Genomic DNA, 20,160 nt, shown 5'->3' with positions numbered 1-20,160 from the left:
CAAGCCTGCCCAATGCTCAGAAGGCATCTCAAGAATGCAATAAAAGCCCTGCTGGATGAGGCCCATGGTCCATCTAGTCCAGCATCCAGATCCCACAGGGGCCAACCAGATGCCTCAGTGGGAAACCCGCAAGCAGGATTCGAACACAAGAGCAGCTCTCCCCTCCTGCAGTTCCAGCAACTGACCTTCAGAAGCATGGCCACCTCCGACTGTGGAGGCAGAGCAGAACCACCCTGGCCAGGAGCCATCAATGGCCATCCATGAATTTGTTTATTCCAATTTTAAATCCATCTAGGTCGGCAGCCATCACTGCCTCCTGCAGAGTGAATTCCTCAGTTTAACCATGCACTGCATGAAGAAGGGCTTTTTCTTTCATTTTCTGCAGAGCCCACAAGATCTGGGAGTTTCTCTAGCCCTCCTCAAATATCTGACCACAAATGGGCAGCTTCTGCAGGTGCTCAGTCAAGATTCTGAATTGCTTCCCCCAAACACAGACATAATAATAATAATAATAATAATAATAATAATAATAATAATAATAATACCCCACCCATCTGACTGGGATGCCCCAACCATACTGGGAAACTAACTGTTACCCAGGTATGCCAGAGATTTTAAAGATTGCTGAACTGGGGTGGCCAGTTGTACTGTGTGCACAGCCACACTATTTAGAGCCCAGGGCAAAAATGAAGTGCAGATTCAGTGAGAAGACAGCTTTCTTTTTACCAGCCCCATCCCAGGCTCTTGCTTTGATTAACTTTCCGACCAATGGAGGTATTTTGTGGCATTAGATGTGCCTTAAGACAGCCTCAAATCCATTCTGGAGAGTTCATCAAATCCTAGAATGGCGGGGTTGGAAGGGTTGCAGGAATCTCCAGCATCCCTGACAGATGGCCATCCAGCCTCCAAGGAAGGAGGCTCCACCACCTTCTGAAGGAGTTCGTTCTGTGGGGAACCCAAGGACAGATTTGTGAAGGAGCCACGCCAACCATGCAGGCAAAGCAAACCTTTTTCTCTGTTTCACTTATCTGGAGGGTTTTTCTCTGGGACAGAAAAGCTTTTTTTTTGCACAAAGAGGGCTGGCAAGCATCATCCTTTGTCCCCTGCTGGGAAATCAAGGGCAGTGCTTGGTCCCTGGACCACTAGCTCTCGACTCCAGAGCCACTTGAAGAAAGAGGAAGAGGAGGAGGAGGAGGAGGAGGAGGAGGAGGAGGAGGAGGAGAATTCAGGAAGCTACGACTCTCAATTCTGGCTTCCAGCCTTCCTTGGCCAGATGGCCGGACAGGGCCGGGTGTGGGTGAGTGGCCCAGTTCCTTTATTTATCTAGGAAACTTACACAACCCTCAGCTTTGCCCGGAGATAAATTCAGGCACTAAGTCACTGGTTGCAGCACAAGCACAAAGGGCACAGCTAGGCTACACATCCGCCAGGCCAGCCCCCCAGAGGTGGTTTGCTGAGATGCCGTCCCCTCCTGGCTTCGCCTTCACGATTCCACTACAATTCTTGGCTCAAGACCAGAGGAAGATCTGGTCAAAGCCAACCGCCAAACCAGGAGCGTCATGGGTCCAAGATGCTTTTCCTGCATCCGCCCAGAGGCCTGCTCATCACAACCAAGTGTCAAAAGTGTGACCCACATGCAGGGGCGTCGCAGGGGGGGCGGAGGGGGCGGGGGGCCCTGGGCAGCGCCCCTGTTGGGGTGACACATCGGGGGCCAGCCCCGCCCACTGGGTTTTTTTATAAAAAAAAATAAAAAAAAAATTTGGGAAAATTTTTTTTAGGTTATTTTCGGCACTGCCAGGGGGGAGCCGCAGAGGCGGCCAGCGAGGAGGGGTGTCACCCCCCCTCGCAGGCCGCCCCTGCGGCTCCGCCCCAGCAGCGCCGAAGATAGCCCCCCTTCCAGCGGCGCAGCTCGGCATGGAGGCAAGGGGCGGGCCAGCGAGGTGGCCCGTCCCTCTCCCTGCCCCAACTTGCGCTCCGCCAAGGGAGCCCGGGCGGCAGATTTGGGAGTCTTTGAAGCCCGCAAAGACTCCCGAATCCGCCGCCCAGCACCCCTTCTTGCAGCAGCTGCTCCCGCAGGCACGAGCAGCCGCGGCAAGAAGGGGTGCTGCCGCCGGGCGGAGGCTTCTTCAGGAGTCTTTGCAGCCCACCAAAACTCCTGAATCCACCGCCGGCAACTCCGGGGGCGGGGCGTCGCATGCGTCATGACGTCATGACGCACGCACACCCCGCCCCCCAGGGGTGTCTCTTGGCTTCCCGCCCCCGGCAGCCAAGGGGCTAAGAACGCCCCTGCCCACATGGGATCATGGTGTGCACAGAGAAGAAGGGGCCTTCTGGATATGTGCCCCTTTCTTGAGAAACAGTCTTCTTCTGAGAGAGCCAGCAATGTCAGACCTCTGGACTCGGGAGAACGTTTGGTGGACAACTCTAAACTCATTGCAGTTAAGGTATCCGAACCCCATTTTATCCTGATCTTTTGGAAGGGTGTTCATAGGTGGCGAGGGTTTGAGAGGAGTCAGCCCACCCATACTTTGCAGGACGGCGTGTGCCAAGGCCGCAAGGGAGGGGAAATCACGAATCACTGGTGCTTGCCACATGGAACGCCAACACGGCAGCTTCTCAACATCGCTTGTGATAATTCCCACCAAGCCAAACAAATTCCCCAGTTGTTTAAAAAAAAAAAAAACCAAAACCTTTTTTACTTGATTGCCTTAGGTCTCCCTGCTTTCTCATTCTGCCTCGGAGCACAGAGCTCTCAAGGTGCCACACACCTCGAGTCAGATTTCCAAATAGGTGTGGAAACCAAGATGTGATTAAGGGGCAGACATGCCAGCACCACTTGGCACCAAGCCCTTTCCTTCGGCAGGGAGGCTGCTCACTCTTGCCAAGGGCCCAATCCTTTCCCCCTCCTGCTGGGTGATCCCTTTGTGGGAGGAAGGGGGGTGGGACAGACTCCAGCCAGGTTTCCATTTTCCAAAACATGGGCTGGGTGGGGGATGTGCTGGAGAAGTGCTCAGGCTCAGCTCCTGCCTGTGGGCTTCTCCCTGGGGCATCCGATGGCCATGGCAAGAACAGGATGCCCTGTGAGGTGGTGCCCATTGGCCTGATCCAGCAGGCTTTTCCGATGCTCTCATGAAGAGCAGCCTGCATCTCCCCAGCCTGCTGCCAGAATAGCTCTCTCCATCCGTCATTTACTAGGACCTGCTCTTGCCGTTGCTACCAAGAAAGCCGCTTGCTAGAGGAGCATGACAGCATGTCCCTTGCATAACAACACCAGAAGAGCCTGCTCTTCTGTGTTTCCATGAGAATCACAGAACCATAGAATGGTAGAGTTGGAAGGGACCCCAAGAATCATCTAGTGCAGCCCCCTGCAATGCAGGAGTCTCCAGGACAGATGACCATCCAACCTCTGCTCTCCAAGGAAGGAGAGTGAGCATCAGAAGAGCCTGCTGAAACAGGCCAGTAGTTCACCTGGGGCCTCATCCTGCTCTCACAATGGCTGAAGAGTTGCCTGTGGGAAACCAGCAAGCAGGATCTGAGCACAAGAGTCCTCTTCCCTCGTGTGATTTCCTGGCTAGGAGCCCTTGATCACCCTCTCCCTTGCCCCTGCCCCTCCATGCAGGCCAAGAGACAACCAGGAGAGGTTGGCACCATTGAAGAAGCTTTCTCTCTTGCTTGGGGGGCATGAAATTGTGCCATGTGCCCCTTTCCAGGTGGGAGTGCCCAGCACATCGCTCTCAAGAAGGACCAGGGATCCCTGAGGCCCACCATGCCAGTGTGATGTGGTGGTTAGAATGTCAGACTAGGAGTGAGCTGGGTTCAAATCCCACCCAGCCTGAGGCTCATTGGGTGACCCTGGCTCCATCACTGCCTCTCCACCTAACCCTACCTTGCAGGGTTGCTATGAGGATCAAATGAGGAGGAGGAGAGCCATGTACACCACTTTGAGCTCCTTAGAGAAAACGGTGGAATATAGATGCAATCAATCAATCAATCAATCAATATAATGATATATCTGCAATTAGCCTTTAAGGTGCCGTAAGGCTAACTCTGGGAGGCAATTTACACATACATGTTCTCTGCTGCGAAATTCAAAAGCCTTCTAACATCTCCCAGGCAGAAATCTCTTTTAAATTCTGTTTTTGAACCCCTTGTAAAGTCAAAAGTTGAATTCAGGCTCATGGATTACCTTAAAGGGGTAGAGGACAGTTTGGAAACAGCCAGTGTCCAGCTGCACCTAAAATACCAGGACTCAGATACCCAAATTGCCCAAATACAATTATTTCCCAAGCTCTCGGTGGCCTCACCTCTGATCCAAGGTCCACAATTCCTCCACCAACCTTCACGGTGAAGCTGCACTTAGTGGCTCAAAGGGTTTCCAGCCATTTCTACATCCAGCAAAAAACCGAGTGCTTCCCTTCAAGGTGCTCTTGCAATCCTAGTCTTGAAAGTTGCCCAGTCCAGGCAGGAAGTCCAGTATGACAACCCTGCCTTCTTCAGGAGAGGCCACCCAGCAATGCAGCTGACACCAGGAGGAAGTTCTCCCTCAGGTTTCATCTAAGTCCCCTTTCTTGCCATTTGAGCCCAGCAGACTTCAGGTACAACCTTCTGGGAGATCTCAGGGCAGCCGTGAAACTTGCTCTCACTCTCCATCCCGCACGAAGACAGGGGGATGCCGTGCAGAAAGGAGGTTATGGCATTCACTTCCCATTCCCCCAAAGAGAAGCCAGGAAGAGTGACTCAGACCTGTGGGGAGGGACCCACGGCAGCCACGGCCCACCTGCCAGCTTGATGTCATCTGCGGAGTCTTGCATTGCTAAGGAGAAGCTCATGACTGTTCCAGGAAAGGCAACCAAACAGGCGCTGATGGACAAAACGGCTCCTGCGAGCCAGAGTGAGTCCCCACCTCACCAAGGCCAGCGCCTGTCGCAGCAGGGAAGGCAGGAGGCAAGGGCAGCCTGTGGGTCCAGGGTGGGCTCCCTGCCACCTCTTCTGCAGGACAACCCTAGAGGCCCTTTGATGGAGGAAACCAGCATGCAGAAATCGCCCGCCTGAGACCTTGTTGCCCACGGAGCATCCACACTGGGAAACCACAGTCCATTGCTTCAGCAGAAGAGAGGGCACCATGACTTTCCTTGGTCTGGACACTGGATTTCTCTTGATGCAGCCTAGAATAGCATTCACTTTCTTCTGCTGCTGTATCACACTGTGGGCTCAGGTGAGGCTTGTGGTCCACAAAGACGCACAGACCTTTTCCACATGTACTGCTGGTAAGCCAAGTATCCTCCATCTTCTATGTGTGCAACTGGTTCTTCCTGCCTGAGTGTCAAAGCTTGTGTTTGTCCCTATTGAAATTCGCTTTGTTAGTTTTGGCCCAGTTCTCCATGCCATGCAGCTTTTTATAAACATCTATCATGCCGCTTCTCACTTGCCTTTTCTCTAAAACTAAAGAGTCCCCAATGCTAGGAGAGGGTATTACAAACCACCTGCCCGCAGTGGCTATTGGAGCCATGACACAAGCAGGTTGCAGGGCTCCGGGGCTCAAGCTGAGAGACTTCACCTCCAGCTTCCAAGAGCAAGCACACATCTCCAGTGCCAGCCAACTCTCTGCTTCCCTCATCTCCCCCATGCAAGTGTTCAGGGCCGTCTTTACCCAGGTGTGCAAGGGGTGCAGGGCACCCGGGCGCCAAATTCTGTGGGGCACCAAATGTATACGGTCCTTCTTGATCGGCGGCAGAGGGCTGGATGACCCCTGAGGTACCTTCCAAATCTATAGTTCTGGGATTCTGTGTGGAACAGCACCTGAACTTACAAGTTCATATTCAAGATAAGCAGTGAAGGAAGGAAGCGGAGGCTGAGCAGGCAGCCAAGTGTGCATGACGCAGCAGTGGGTCTTGATCCGCTGGGATAAAAAAATTAAAACCCCATTCTTCGGCCGAACTTAAGGGTCACCAAACAGTCTATAAATATGGGAAATAAATCCCATTTAAATGGACCTAAGAAGAATCTGCTGGATCCTGGCAATGGCTCGCCTCCTCCAGCATCCTGATCTCCCAGGGGCCGAACAGATGGCATTATGGGAAACCCACCAGGAGGATTCAAGCACAAGAGCAACCTTCCCTCTTGCAGCTTCCAGCAGAAGCATTTTCTGCCCCAACCATGGAAACAGAGCACAGCCATCCTGGCCAGCAGCCATCAATATCCCTCTCCTCCTCCATGAATTTGTCTGATCCTCTTTTAAAAGCATCTCGGTTGGTGACCATCACTGCCTCCTTTGGGAGCCAGCTCCATAGCTTAACTCTGCTACAGTACATGAATAAGTCATTTCTTTATATATTTGTCCGGAATCTTCCAGTTTTATGCGAGAGGAAGTCCATGCTGTGCACAATTTTACAAACCTCTGTCTTCTTACTTGCCTTTTCTCTATTTAAGATTAAGTCTCAAACTCTGCAGCCTTTCTCCACCCCTATGATCATTCTGGTGGCCCTTCTCTGGACATTTTCCAACTCTACAATCTCCTCTTTGAGGTGAGGCAACCAGAACTGGACACAGCACCCCGGATCTGGTTGCACCATAGATTTGTAGAACAGCATCCCAATATCGGCAGATTTATTGCCAATTCCTTTCCTAGTGATCCCTGGCATGGAATTTGCCTTTTTCGCAGCCACCGCGCACTGGGTTGACATGCTGAATTTCTTGTCACTCCAACAACCTTGGTTGCTCCTCCTGGCCTGCCCGGACTCAGGAGAGCGAGACCATGAGATTTGGGTTCAGGTGACCTTTCTCAGGTGAGAGGGGCAGGAAGAGAATTGGGGGGTTGAGCAAAGCAGCCAAGTCCGGTCGGCCATCTAGCAAGACAATTCAAAGCACAATTTAACCAGGGTTCAGGGGTTCCCAAAACCGTTGGGGGGCAGCCCCCTTGGTTCCACAAACTCATCCTCTACTGTACCCTACAAAAAGCATTATTCGGAATAGCAGTTTGCACAACCCACTAAGGAAAGCAATAACACGTAACCAATTAATGCAACAAAATGGATGAACTTGATCTGTCAGCTTTTCAACGTCTGGTAGCCATTTACTCCCCAAGCGTCCCCCGGCTGCCCCCTTGCCTCTCAGTACCCCCCACCCATGTCCCATCACCCTCTTTGGGAGCCACAGCTCTAGAACAAGCCATGTGCCTCAAGAGGTCAGTGGGAGGACTGGCGCATGCGCTCCCATGATGAGCATGTTTGCTGACTCTGAATCCAGACAGACACATCCCTGCTTGACTGCGGAACCAGGGCGAGGGACCCCAGAAATCATAGGAGAATCACAGGTAACACTGACAATTATGCCTGCCTAGATATTATTCTGATGGATAAGAAGAGCCACCCAAGATGGATAATCCCTTCCTTCACTCTCACAGCACAAAAGTATCAAAAAAAGGGAATTACAGTGTGTTTAATAATAATAAAAATAATAATAATGAAGCCAAACAAAAATAAATAGGCAGAAATATCTTTTTCTATTTCCCCTTTCAGCTATTAAGAGTGTGTTGCTAAAATACACCCTGGAAAGTAATTCAGCAATGCACAATGACTATTGCAACAGCAGTGGTGGGGGTGGGGGTGGGGGGCGCGCAATTCTGCAGATTTGCCATTTCACACAATATTTGCAGGTAAGAGATGAGATTCTCCCCATTTCACGGGCTTTAGATTTACTAAGGAAACAGATGATATTGTAAACAACGCATTTTCCTGAGGAGGATAAACTCAGAAAAGAGGCTTTGGAGAATGCCGGAACCAGAGATATTTCCATTCATTTCTTGATCTGTGGAGCCCCCACAGTGCTGCCCTTACAGCGTCAAGGAACATTTCTTTTCAGCCAATAGGGCTCCTCTTGGCCCCCGTCTCCCCACTGATGCCCTCCCAGATGCCCTGCAAAAGATAGGCCAAGGGAGGAAAGTGTTGGCAGCGGAGGAATGTGCATGCACCGGATGAGGGCTTGTGGCCCTCCCCTCTGCCCTTTTCTGCACTGCCAGTCATTGGGGATGCCGGTGGGGGCTGGGGTAATCAGCCCCCCACTGGCCACTCTGCTGAGGGGGCTGACAAGGAGACCAGAAACCCATGCAGTGCCCTGGGGTCCCCAGCTCTTGATCTAGACCAGGCATGTCCAACAGGTAGATCATGATCTACTGGTAGATCGCGGGGTGTTTCTGGTAGATCCTTGGCCCCTCAGTGATCTCCTCCCCCCCCCCAAAAAAAAAAAGCTCAACAACTTTGGTCCATCCAATGACAATGCTGGGTTTTTTTTATACTGTGAGTAGATTGCAGTCTATTGGGAGTTGGTCGTCCCTGATCTAGATGGTTGTGCGATTCAGGCAACAAGGAAGTGCAAAAGAACACAAGAACAGCCTGCTGGATCCAGCCCTCTAGTCTAGCGTGCCTCCTGTTCTCAGTGAATTCAGGATTAGGCCTGGTTGGCACCAACGTTCATTGGTCTCATCCAGGCACCAAGTTCAGACATGGCTGTTCACTGGAGAATTTGGGTGGCTCTTAGTGGAAGTTGTGGTGTCTGAGCTGCATGCCTAGACTTTCAGAACACGAGAAGAGTTCTGCTGGAGCATCCTGTTCTCACAAGGGCCAACCAGATGCCCATCATGGGAAACCCGCAAGCAGGATCCAAGCTCCAGAGCTCCTCTCTCCTCTCCTGGGGTTTCCAGCAACTGGTATTTGAATGAATGAAATTTATTATGGTCCCAGACCAGATTCACAAACCGTACTAAGCAAACATAAAACACAATAGAATTAAGTTTGAATTAACAATCGAATATGACAATAAACAATACAAATATGACAGCCATTAGAAATGTAGTTTAGGTCTTAATCTCTAAAATATTATCTAGAGTTTGCATCTGAGGCCTTAGTCTTTGTAATAGCACAGCTTGTTCCCTGAGTTTTATGGCAGCCGTGCAAAATTTGGCCACCCTTAGTGTGATCTCTGGATCATTATCCTCTATCAGGGATTTTAAGCATTGAGGTTCAGACCCACTTAGGATTTTCTGTATAACAAGGATGATAAAGACCGAGCGTATATCCTCATAAGAAAGACATCATAGCAAGACACAGGTAGGTAGCCGTGTTGGTCTGCCATAGTCAAAACAAAATAAAAAAATCCTTCCAGTAGCACCTTAGAGACCAACTAAGTTTGTTCTGGTATGAGCTTTCGTGTGCATGCACACTTCTTCAGATACCAGGCCCTCCAAGTCTCCTTTTTTTCCAGGGATAGCAAGACATGAGAGATGGCTTCCACCTCCATCAGGCCGCAGGGGCAGACTCACTCTGCATATGGTTTACCCACATATCTGCCCTGCAATAAGGCAGATGGCAGCACGTTGAATCTAGTGAGGGTGAACGACCGTCTATATTTAGATATTTGTAATTTTGGCAGATATATTGCTGGGGTAAAACCATCTTTGATTGCTGGGTGCTTATTCATCTCACTCACATGACACTGAAATTCTGCGTCCCAAATTTGTTGGCGAATTGAGCAACTGGTACTGGTATATAGCAGCATTGTTGCCTCCTTAATCACTTTGGTGGCCCCTTTCTGAAACTTTTCCAACTCTACAATGTCCTTTTTGAGGGGAGGCAACCAGAACAGTACATTATTCCAAAGACAGTCACGCCACCAATTTGTTTAATGGCCCTATATTGGATTTTGCCACTGGTTATTAGATTTCACATGGTTGATTTTTGTGGTTTTTACAGTTTACATTGTATTGGCATTTTTATGGATTGCAACCTGCCCTGAGATCATTTGATACAGAGCAGGTTAGAAATGCAGTAGCGGCAGCCGATGTTATTAATAAATATTAGCTGCATTTTTTGCGCTCAGGTACCTTAAGGTGATTTCTTCCAGAGCAAATGCAACGGAGAGACTGAAATCAGAGAAAGCCAGCAAAGAACAAAAACTAAAATCCTCTTCCAGCAACACATTTAAAGGGGGCAAGTCTTCCCTGCCCCCATTTGAAGAATGAGCCCCATGAAGGCCACAGAGAAGGATGAGGAGGATTAAACAAAGGGAAGGGGTGGAGACCCCCTTGAATGAGCAGCATGGGAAGGAGCAACACATGGCATAGGTGAATGGGTGAGGGGGCCAAGGACATGGATAGGGGAGACCTCACAGGGGCAGGGTGCACAATTTTGGCATGCAGTCATGTTGGGAAGACTGCCTCCCCCAGGTGAGAGGGCAAGGAGGCTAAGTCCAGGAAGGCAGCCTTGCTGAAAAAGATGGAGCTCACTTCTGCAGGAGGCAGTGACCGTCACCAACTTGGATGGCTTTTTAAAAGAATTGTGAAAATTCATGGAGGACAAAGCTCTCAATGGCTCCTGGCCACAAGGACAGTCAGAGGCAGGGGTGCTTCTGAACACCAGTCTCCCCAGGAGGGGAGAGTGATGCTCTTATGCTCGGATCCTGCTTGTTGGTTTCCCATTTAGGGCACCTGGTTGGCCACTGTGAGAAGAGGAGGCTGGACTAGATGGGCCTGATCCAGAAAGCTCTTCTGATGTTCTTCAATCTGGGACCTGCTTGTTGCGTTCCGAATGGAACATGGAGAACTGGACTCTGAGAAAATCACCACGCACACATGAGGCTTGTCCTGCAAGACCTCTGAGCACGTGAGAAGGATGAGCAAAGGGCCACACACCTCTCCGGCTCAGGTCATTTTTATTAACCAAGAGAATTTCCACTCAGATTTAAAAAGAACCAATCACATCTCCTAACACATCAGTTGTAGGAACCAATCAGATTCTCTCTGGACATTTCAAAAACCCCACTGGGACAAGTCAGACCCCCACATGGGAACAAACAACTTGCAGGAAACTTCTTAACTACAAAGGCTACTTTGAGCATTGATACATCTCAAAGACAGGTAAACAGGAGCCAGGAAAGAAAGCACCTTAGCAGATCCTAGGGCAATAAACTACAGGACAGGAAGGATAGATATTTATTACCATTTATTACCTCTATGCTAGCACTGTTTGCCTGGCGTTAAAAATCTACCCAAGGATAACCATCTACATCCAAAGCTACCTCCGTATCTTCTTGGTTGAAAGGGATGCCTAGCCAGGCAAACAAGCAAATGGTCTGCATGAAATTGCTTTGTGCATGACCTGCCAACCCTTAGGGAGACTGGCAGAGAGTGCGGAGCCCTATGGCAAGACGCACAGCCTTGTGGGATTTTATCAGAAACTTATGCTTCAGGCCCAGTCAGGATGTTTTCATCTGACACAATGATATGATTCATATTACAGAATTCCTCACCGTAATCTCCAGGTGACTGCCACACCTGCTTTCAAATGAGTCACTAGGGAGCACTGGCAAAGGAACAGGGGTGCAAGGGGAGCGCACCGTCCCCGGCAGCACGATCCTGGTGGGGTGCCATCACGGCTTTCCCCCTCCTGTGCTGGCTGCCACGCCCCTGCGGGCAGCACACCACGCCCCCGGGACACGTGCCACACCCACCAGCCACGCCCCCTGCTCTCCGCCCCCCCCCCACTGGAGCCTGCTAGGGAGGTGGAGGGAGGGGAGCTACTCGATTTAGACAGATGATCGCTGTGAGGTTTATTGGCATAGGAAGACCATAATAAGGGTGAAGAGAGGGAAGGGAACATGGTGGGCTCAAGCCGATTGTTCTGTTACATTACAAAATATCAATTGGCTGGGAGGATCCCCACCCCTGGCATCAATTCCGGCTCCTTCTCCCTGAGCCCAGCAGCCTGGCCCTCCAAACAAAGGAAGACCTCGGAAGCTGCAGGGACTTCTGGTTGGTCAACAGGGGGAAAGGGATGATGGGCCAGGGAGGCCATCGCTCCACACCAAGATGTGTCTTTCTCCTCAAGCCAGAGGAATGCAGAGAGGGAATGGGCTCACAGCCCCAGAGGCAGGAGGGGGAAGGAGGCCAAGGACAGAGGGAGGCTGGAGCCAAAGAGGGAAGCATGGGCACAACGCAGGGGAAGGGACCTGTTCTCATGCAACACTGAGTGGCAGGGGAGGTTCTGGGGGACCCACCACGGGGCATCTGCCTTGCCACACTGACCATGCCTGGGACCCTGGTCAGAGATTCTTTAGCCGAGATCCCTGCACTGGACAGGGTTGGACTAGATGACCCTTGGGATCCCTTCCAACTCCAAGATTCTATGGCTGTTTTGAATGTGCATCATTTGTATTTCCATTATTCTGTATTTGTATTGTTGTATTTGTACGTATTTGCTTCCAACGCCTTATGAATTTACTGTACTGTTTTGTGTTTTTATATTGTTGCAAACTGCTGTGATAAACTTTTATGAAACAGTGGTATATAAATATTTTTTGTGAATAATGTATCTGTTTGTTCCTGGGAGCTGCCCTGGGAGTCTTTTGGCGGAAAGGTAGCCTGTAAATAAACAGTAGCATAACCTAACAAACCATAGCTTAGCATGGACCCACAAAGCCATGGGCTGTGGAGAGGAGATGGCGACTGTCTCCTTCCTCCTCCTCAGGCTCTGTTGCACCACTGGGAGCTAAGCCCTGGCTTGCTTTAGTGTCATCTGCTTTTGGTTTGTCTGGAGTCTGTCAACCCACAAGCCCAGATTCAGAGGACAAGTTCTGCCAAACCATGACTTAGCTCTCAGCTGCAAAGTGGGCACATTCTCCTCTCTGAGAGACCACACCTGCATTCCCACACGAAGCCATGGTTGGGCTTAGCAGGACAAACTGGGTTGGCATCTCTTGACTGTTTATGTGGTGCTGGAAGCTGAGGCAGGAGCCTCAACTTCTAATGCTCATGCTTTGGGGAGCGCAAGCTGGTCTGTAGCAGCCCTAATTCTTCAGCAAAAGGGTCCTTTTGATCCAATAACGAATACCTTGTACCGCCGTAGTCCAGTGACATCCATCAACAACCAGGATAACAAATTGAAACGAGCACCTGCTCTCCTGAAGCTTCTCCCTTATTTATGCTTCAAGATCTGCTCCTCTCCCATAAATGAAAAAGAAAACCGGTGAGGAGGAGGAGGCCAGGGATTTTGCCAGGCTGAACTGAGCTCTCTGGGTTGTCCGGGAGGCTCAGCAGGACAAGCCTGTGACCCAGGACTTTCTCTGTCCCCTCCTCTCTGGCCAGAAGGTTTGCTGCAATTCCTGCAGTGCATAGACTAGACAAACCAACTCTGCCATTCTATGAGCCTCTTATCTCCTCCAGCTCCCCCATGCCAACTCCCACAGGTATTCTGTGATCCTTGCAGGTGTGTCTGCTTCCAAGGACTTCAGCACCTTGGGCTTTGGTCTATCCATGCCTTGGGAACAATGCACTGTCCAGGACAGACCACCACCTCCCCTCTGTGAAACATTTCAGGCGGTGAGCAGAACCAGAGAAGTGAGGGCATCGGGGATGTTCTTTATCTCATTTGATCCTTCCAGTTCTCCACAGAGCCTTTGCTCAAATCTTCATCAGCCAAACAGAAATCCAAAATGGGAACTCAGCCTTGAAGGGCCACCCAAATGCCCAAGAGCCGTGGGCCCCTCTTCACCTCCAAGCCACAAACTAGTTGAAAAAAGAACTGCTCCAGCCTTTGAAGGGTCTTCTTTCGAGCACGGGCCTTCAGCTGGTGGAGCAAGAACCACTAGCAGGTCATGGACTGATTTGAGCAGGAGCTCAAACAGGAGCACTGCCACCATGGAAATAGATGGGAAAGGTTAAGAAATGGGTCCCCCAATGCATGTTTGGGGGCACTGGGTTTTTTAAAGCAGAGGTTGGACAGACAACTGTCAGGGATGCTTTAGTTGTGATTCCAGAATTGCAAGGGGTTGGACTAGATGACCCTTGGGGCCCCTTCCTACTGTAGAATTCTCTGATTCTATGAAAAGTGCATTCTGGGTCTGAAAAGGCTGAAGGCTGCAGCTTTAGAGGCTGCTTCCAACGTTATGCTGGAACTGGCAAGATCCACACTGGCAGGAAGTGAGGTCTGGTGTCTCTCCCTCGCTCTGTCCAATTGTGTGTCGAAATCTCACACATGTGACCCATAGAGGGGAGAGGCTCAGAAGCATTTCAAGTCTCCCTTGAAAACGGCCTCAGGTGCCCAGAACACGGCCCCCTTTCCACTCATTCTCTCCCTCTCTCACACAGAGGCGCACCTCTGGGGCCAAATCCTGCCCCTCACCTCCCCCTTCTGCCACATGCTGCATCTTTTGAACAGACGCATGCGGAGCTGCGAGGCCGGCGCAATCCTGCAAGGCTTGTTGTTTTGTTCTGGAGTAGCATCTATTTCAGGCTCAAGGGCACGGGAGACACCGAGAGGAGAAAGCAGCCGCCACTATGGAAGGCAGCCTTGGTCCTGCTGGGCTGAATCGCTCCTCTGACGACGGCTGCCTGCCTGCCTGCCTCCTTCCCTCAGCCTCAAGCGGAGATGGTCACATCTTGGTATTCACATGTGGGCCTGAGCACACACCCCACCCATAAGTGCCCTGAGCCATTTGGCAGTTGGCTGTCCAAAGGCTAAGGTGCTACTGGAAAGAATTTTCTATTTTGTTTCGACAAAGGCAGCCAAATACTCTCCAGGCAAATCCCCCTGAAAAGGACTGAACCATGTCCATATTTCAATTTCTTCTGGTGGGGTGGGGGCAGGGAAGACTTCCTTGCCAGGCCTTGTCCCCCTGCCCTATCTGACGCCTGCTCCAAGTGACACCCACCCCCCCACCCCCGCCGGCAACCGCCATGGCTGCTCCACAAGGGGCCAGCTCTCATTGCCAGCAGACCTCGCCTACTTAGCTGGGGCTCGGCTCAGCCTGCTAAAGACAAAGCTAGTCTAACGATTTTCCCAGGCAGAATGTTTGCTCTGATAGCATCCCCAAAGATTTTCCTATAAAGCCAGTCCTGTTATCAAGCCCTCGAGCAGAAGGAGTATCGATCTCCTGGGGAAAGGGAGGGCAAGCAATTGCAGCCAGGGAGGCTTGCCCACATCCAGCACTCAGAAGGAGAAGAAAGGCTGGACTCCCCCTTGAAGGTCTCCTTGGCCAGGAGGAAGGAAGGGGCTTCGGGGGTCTCCTCCTCCACCTCCACAACTGCCTTGGGGCTCCTTGGGCAAGTGGGGGTTGGTGGGGGCTGGAATGTGGGTGCCAGCCTTGCGGTCTGCTGCCAGAGGCAGGAAACTCTGGAGGCTGCCTTCTCCTGAGTCAGACCATTGGGTCCATCTACCTTGGTCTTGTCTACCTTGGCGGCCAGTGATGACTCTTCTCCAGGGGTTCAGGCCAGGGACATTCCCACTCCCAGCTGGAAACACTTGAGATTGAACCTTTGGCTTTCAAGGCAGATGCTCCACCACAGAGACCCTCAGGAGACCACATCCTGGGGAGCACCAGTGGAGAGAGAGTGCTGCTGCTGCTGAGGTTGCTCTCAGGTCCTGCTTGCAGGTGGGGTGAGGTGGGGTGGGGAGACCAGGATGCCTGACTAGTCAGGCCTCCGCTTTGGCCTGATCCAGCAGCCAGGCTCTTCCAATACATTGTTTTGGCAAGTAGCAAAGTCTTTATGCCTTAGGCCCTAAAATTAAGCAGCTAGCCTCATGCATTATGAGAGAAATCCTTACAACAGACCTGCAAGGGGCCACCTTTCCTATCCATATCACAGCTGGGGGTGAAGGAAATGCGTGGGATCCAGGCCAACATGGAGCTCTGTAGCATCTACACTGCCTGGCAGCAGACTCTCCAGGGGTCCAGGGTCTCCCTCAGCCCCTACTTGGAACCTTTTTCAGGGAAAGTAGGAGCTCGATCCTTAAGCTCTGGTCTTTGCCCGAGGAATGCCACCCTCCACCAATCTGTGCATCTGTCCTCTGGTGCACATAAAAGGGACAAAGAGAAAGTGAACTGGGTCTGAGAATGGGCAGGATGAGCTCCATGGCTCAGAAAAGGGCCTCAGTTGGGACAGGCCTGGGGTGGGGGGGCCAGGAGCCTCCTCTGGCCAAGCACATGTCCCCAGGCCAGGAAGAAACCAGCTGGACATGAGGCTAAAACAATGTCCAGAGATACTGAGTACCCTCTCCCCACGTGGGGGGCCTCCAGCCCCCCAACCTGCTCTCAGGGCCTGGAGGGACAAGGGGGACCCCACCAGCTCAACATTAAGGGCACCCCCTGCACCATTCCCCTGAAAGCCCCACACCAGCAGCTAGGAGGAAGAGACCCCAGCCCTACAAGCACAATTCACGCCTTACAGAAAGACGCCCCTCTCCACCCCCACCCCCACCCCCAAAAGGGGGACAAGTTGCAGCAGCAGTTGAGGTCGCCAACGCGAAAGAAACAGGAGGGCAACTTAACAGCTGGAAACCTCCGCTCCACCCCCATCCCCTGGTATTCCACCCCTCCTCCTCCAGGGTGCATGCCATTTCCATGCACATCGACCGGGGGGGGGGGAGATACAGACTCCACCACTGCCTGGGCTCTGTCCTCCTCCACATCCCATCCCCACCCCCCAAAAAACCTGCCATTCTCCCCGCCCCCCTTCCGCTTCGGGGCTCCAGCACTCCTTTCCAGGAGGCGCCCCACACCTTCGGAGAGCATCAGCAGGAGGGGGGCAGGAGCGGGGAGATCCAAAGCGCTGGGGGAGGGGCAGCCCAAAGACCCTCTCGCCTAGAAACCGACAGGGACAAATCCCCCCCCCCCCCGCTGCTGCAGAGAAAAAATCTGCGCAGGCAAGAAGCGGAGCGAGTCCCCCGAGGGGTCCGGTTTTTTTTGGGGGGGGGGGAGCCTGGATTCGGCGGCACGAACGGTGCTCCCCACACCCCGGAGAAATCCCACCCACTCGGCGCCAGGCCCTTGGTTCTACGTGCGAGGAATCGGGGGCTGTCGGCTGACTCCTTCCCCCCGACGCGGAGGGGGGGGGGGGCGCTCCCGCGTCCAGACCCTCCAAAACCGACCCTGGAGCTCCCCCAACCTGCCAGAGCCGCAGCGGCAGGCAGGCGGAGAAGCGAGTTCCGGAGCCCCGAAACGGGGGAGGATTTGGCAGGTGGGGGGAGGGAGTGCTTTGCAGAAACCTCCATTCTCTCCCTGAACAGGACGGGGGGGGCGGGGGCGTCCTTCTGTTATAGAACCGGGAAATAAGGAGGGGCAACGCTCACCCCCTCGTCGCGCAGGAAAACCGGGAGAAGGGGGCAGCAGCCACACCTGGCCGTGCCCAGTGGGACCCTCCCCTCCCTTCCCCCTCCCTCCGACGGGGAGGGCGCGAGGAAACAGGCCCCCCATTGGGAAGAGGTGGCTCGCCCCCCTCCCCTCCCTACGTCTCCCAACCCCTTCCCCTCCCCGCGCGGGGGCTGCAATGCAGAGAGCGCGAGCCGAGGCGCTTACCTGCTGCCTCCCGGGGAATCCGACCAGCCGCCCGGGGCGCTCCGTGTCCGGCGGCCGCCTTCCTCCTGCTGCTGCTGGCCGCCTTCCTCGTCGTCGTCGTCCGCCCGCTCCCTGCTCGGGTGCGCCGCTCACCAGGCGCCACGGCAGGCGCCGCATCCTAGAGGCGAGAGGCGGCGGCGGCCCCGGGCGGCGGCGGCGGCACAAGAGCGGCTGCGCTCGGGGCCGGAGCGCCCGGCTCGGCGGGCGCGCTCAAGCCGCCGAGCTCGCCCCATGGGAAGCGCGCGGGCGGCGGGAAGCGACTCCACCGGCCCGGGGGTGACCTTGCTTGCCCGGCCCCGACGCCCTGCGCGCCGCCTCGCCCGCCGCTCCCGCGATGCGCAAAGATCCCTCCGGGCGCGCCGCGCCCTCGCTGGCCCCGGGCCCCTCCGCCCCAGCGCCGCCGCCGCCGCCGCCCCGGCCGCCGATCACATCCCCGCCGCCGTTGTAGCCTCCGCCGCCAGGCACGAAGGAAAGAGCACGAGCGAGAAGAGCAGGCGCGCCGGAGCCTCGGCCGGGCGCCGTTCAGTGGCGGCGCCGCGGGGACAGTCGCAGCCGAGCGCCGCCCGCCTGGGCTCCTCCGAGCGCGCCGAACCGAGCCTCTCCTTGGCCGCCGCCGCCGCCCGCCGCGGCCAGCTCCATCCCCGGCGCCGCACCACCAGAAGCCCCAGAACGAGGCGGCTGCCGCCCGGCCGAACCCCGCTCGCCTCGCTGCCGCATGAAGCCTTGTGGCGGCGGCGGCGGCGGCGTCTCCTCCGCAGTCCGAAGCGCGCCCGAGTGGCGGAGACGGGAAGCGTCCGGCGGCGCGGAGGGGCGGGCAAGCGGGCGGGCGGGGAGGGGGCGGCGCCGGCGCACGAGTTGCGAGGCGGCGCCCGCCTAGCCCGGCCTCCAATAAAGGCGCCCGCCGCCCAGACGCCCCTCCACTCGGCGGCGGCCGGGACCGAGCCGGGACGCACCGCCGAGGCCGTCGGGGAGGGGGCTGCCCCGCGTGCGCCCCCACCACCGCCGGTCTCTTTCTTCGGGCGGTGCCTGCCTGTTCTGCCGCGACCACCGCTTCTTTTCTCCTCCCCGCCTCCACCAACAAAGAGACGGGGCGCGGGATCTCGGCTCCGTCGGGTGCTGCTCCCTCTCGGATGGCAAGGACGGCGACGGCGGAGCTGCTGGGGCGCGGGAGAAGGTCCGCGGCGCCGCGCTTCCAAGCGACGAAAGGAACTACGGCCGGACGTCCCGTCAGAAGAGGGTGGACTTTGTGGGGTGCCCAGCGGAGGAGTTGCGGTGGGGCGGGGTCGCAGCGCCAACAGCACGAAGGCCAGCGGTTCTGCGACGTGCTGCTGCCCTCCGGAGCGGGCCCGAGGGCAGCTAGCTGAGCCGAGAAGGGACGCGCTCCTCCCGACGGGGCTCGCGCTCTGCCGGCCTCTCTCCAGCTCGGCTCCAGGGCGCGGCGCTGGCGCTTCTTCCGACGGCGGGGAGGCTGGACAGGAGCTCCGCTCGATGGCGGAGATGGCGAAGGGGTGTTGCTTTGCTTTCACCGGGCAACGGGACCGAGGCGATCGGCCTGCGTGGAGGGAAAGCGGGCAGCAGGCCGGACTCTTAGCTGACAGTGGCGACGTCCATTTAAATGTGTTTGTGGGAGTGGGGAGTATTGATTTGTTCTAGTTGTTTTTATGGTGCGTGTTTTGTTCTCATATTGTATTTCTAAGTTGCAAGCCACCCTGTGATCTTCAGATGAAGGATGGCATACAGGTTTAATAAATAATGAGAATGATAATAAAGTTCATGAGCCGACCTTGCAGGGGGTTGTAGGAGTACTGAGGGGGCTTAGAGCACAATCCTTTGGAAATCACTGGTGGGGATGATGGCCCTGCATCGAAGGGGGTTGGACTAGAGGACCTTTTGGGTGTCCCTTCCACCTCTGCAATTCTGTGATAATGATTCTATGCAATAACCGAGCGTCTCTCAGGCTGAGCTCCAGAGCCTCTGCACATCCCTCATCGCTGCCTGCTTGGCTGGCCTGAAGCAGCTGCCTGCGTCTCTCTCCAAGGAACATGCTGGCTGAAACTGGTCTTTCTGCGAAACTGCTAGGCCAGTGTTGCCCCCTCATTTGACAGCTCAGGGCAGGGCTTGCATTGAAGGCCACGGCAGCCAAGTCAAGGGTGACCCCCAGACAGGGTAGCAAATGGTGGCTCAAGGTCCTGAGGTCCAGGAAGATCCTTCCACTTCCCCACATCCCCCTGAGATATGGATGGTCTGCGCTGGTGGTGATGGTAGGCTACTATGGAGCAGCCTGGAGAGGAGAAGGCAGCTCCCTGCGCACAGGCAAGTCCTCCTTGGCAGGGTGAGGCAGAAAGTCCTGAGGTGTGAAGGAGCTCATCCTGGGGTTCTGCTGTGGCCTCTCCAGGGCCGAAGAGAGCCAGCTTCCAAGCCAGTGTGTGTGTGTGTGAATACCTCTTGAGGCAGGAAATGACTGGCTTAAAACTTGCCTCTGCCCAGAGGTCTCAATTCTCTTAGACCTGGCCTCCTCTGACCTACCTTACAAGGTTGTTCCAATCAATGTGAAGCACTGTGAACACTCAAAAGCACCCGAGGGACACTGAGGAGCTACATGCACCTTGTGAGCAGGTGACTCACCTGGGTGACTCACCCTCTGCTCCCTGAGTAAGTGGGAGATCCTGGAATAAGAGCCAGAAAGTGGGTGACCTCCTTCTCCGAGAAATGGAGGGGACCTCTTGGCAACAGCAGATCCTAACACAGTAGGCCAGGCAGGACTCCCTGTGGACCAGT

The 20,160-nt window shown here is 54.4% G+C and overlaps 1 protein-coding gene across 3 annotated transcripts in view; it reads right to left on the bottom strand.

Moving 5' to 3' along the window:
- The window catches only part of LRFN5 (leucine rich repeat and fibronectin type III domain containing 5), a 66,463-nt gene extending 48,923 nt beyond the window's left edge, over window positions 1-17,540 (bottom strand). For all 3 annotated transcript variants that reach the window (XM_033155605.1, XM_033155514.1, XM_033155435.1), the window contains exon 1: window positions 17,344-17,540. The gene's annotated coding sequence lies outside the window, so the exon portion shown is untranslated. The remainder of the gene's footprint in view (window positions 1-17,343) is intronic.
- Between the last annotated feature and the right edge of the window lie 2,620 nt (window positions 17,541-20,160).

The sequence above is a fragment of the Lacerta agilis genome, chromosome 1 (genome assembly GCF_009819535.1).
Source record: "Lacerta agilis isolate rLacAgi1 chromosome 1, rLacAgi1.pri, whole genome shotgun sequence".
Lineage (NCBI taxonomy): Eukaryota > Metazoa > Chordata > Lepidosauria > Squamata > Lacertidae > Lacerta > Lacerta agilis.
The sequence above is the reverse complement of the archived record's forward strand: the minus strand, read 5'-3'. Positions and strand labels throughout refer to the sequence as shown.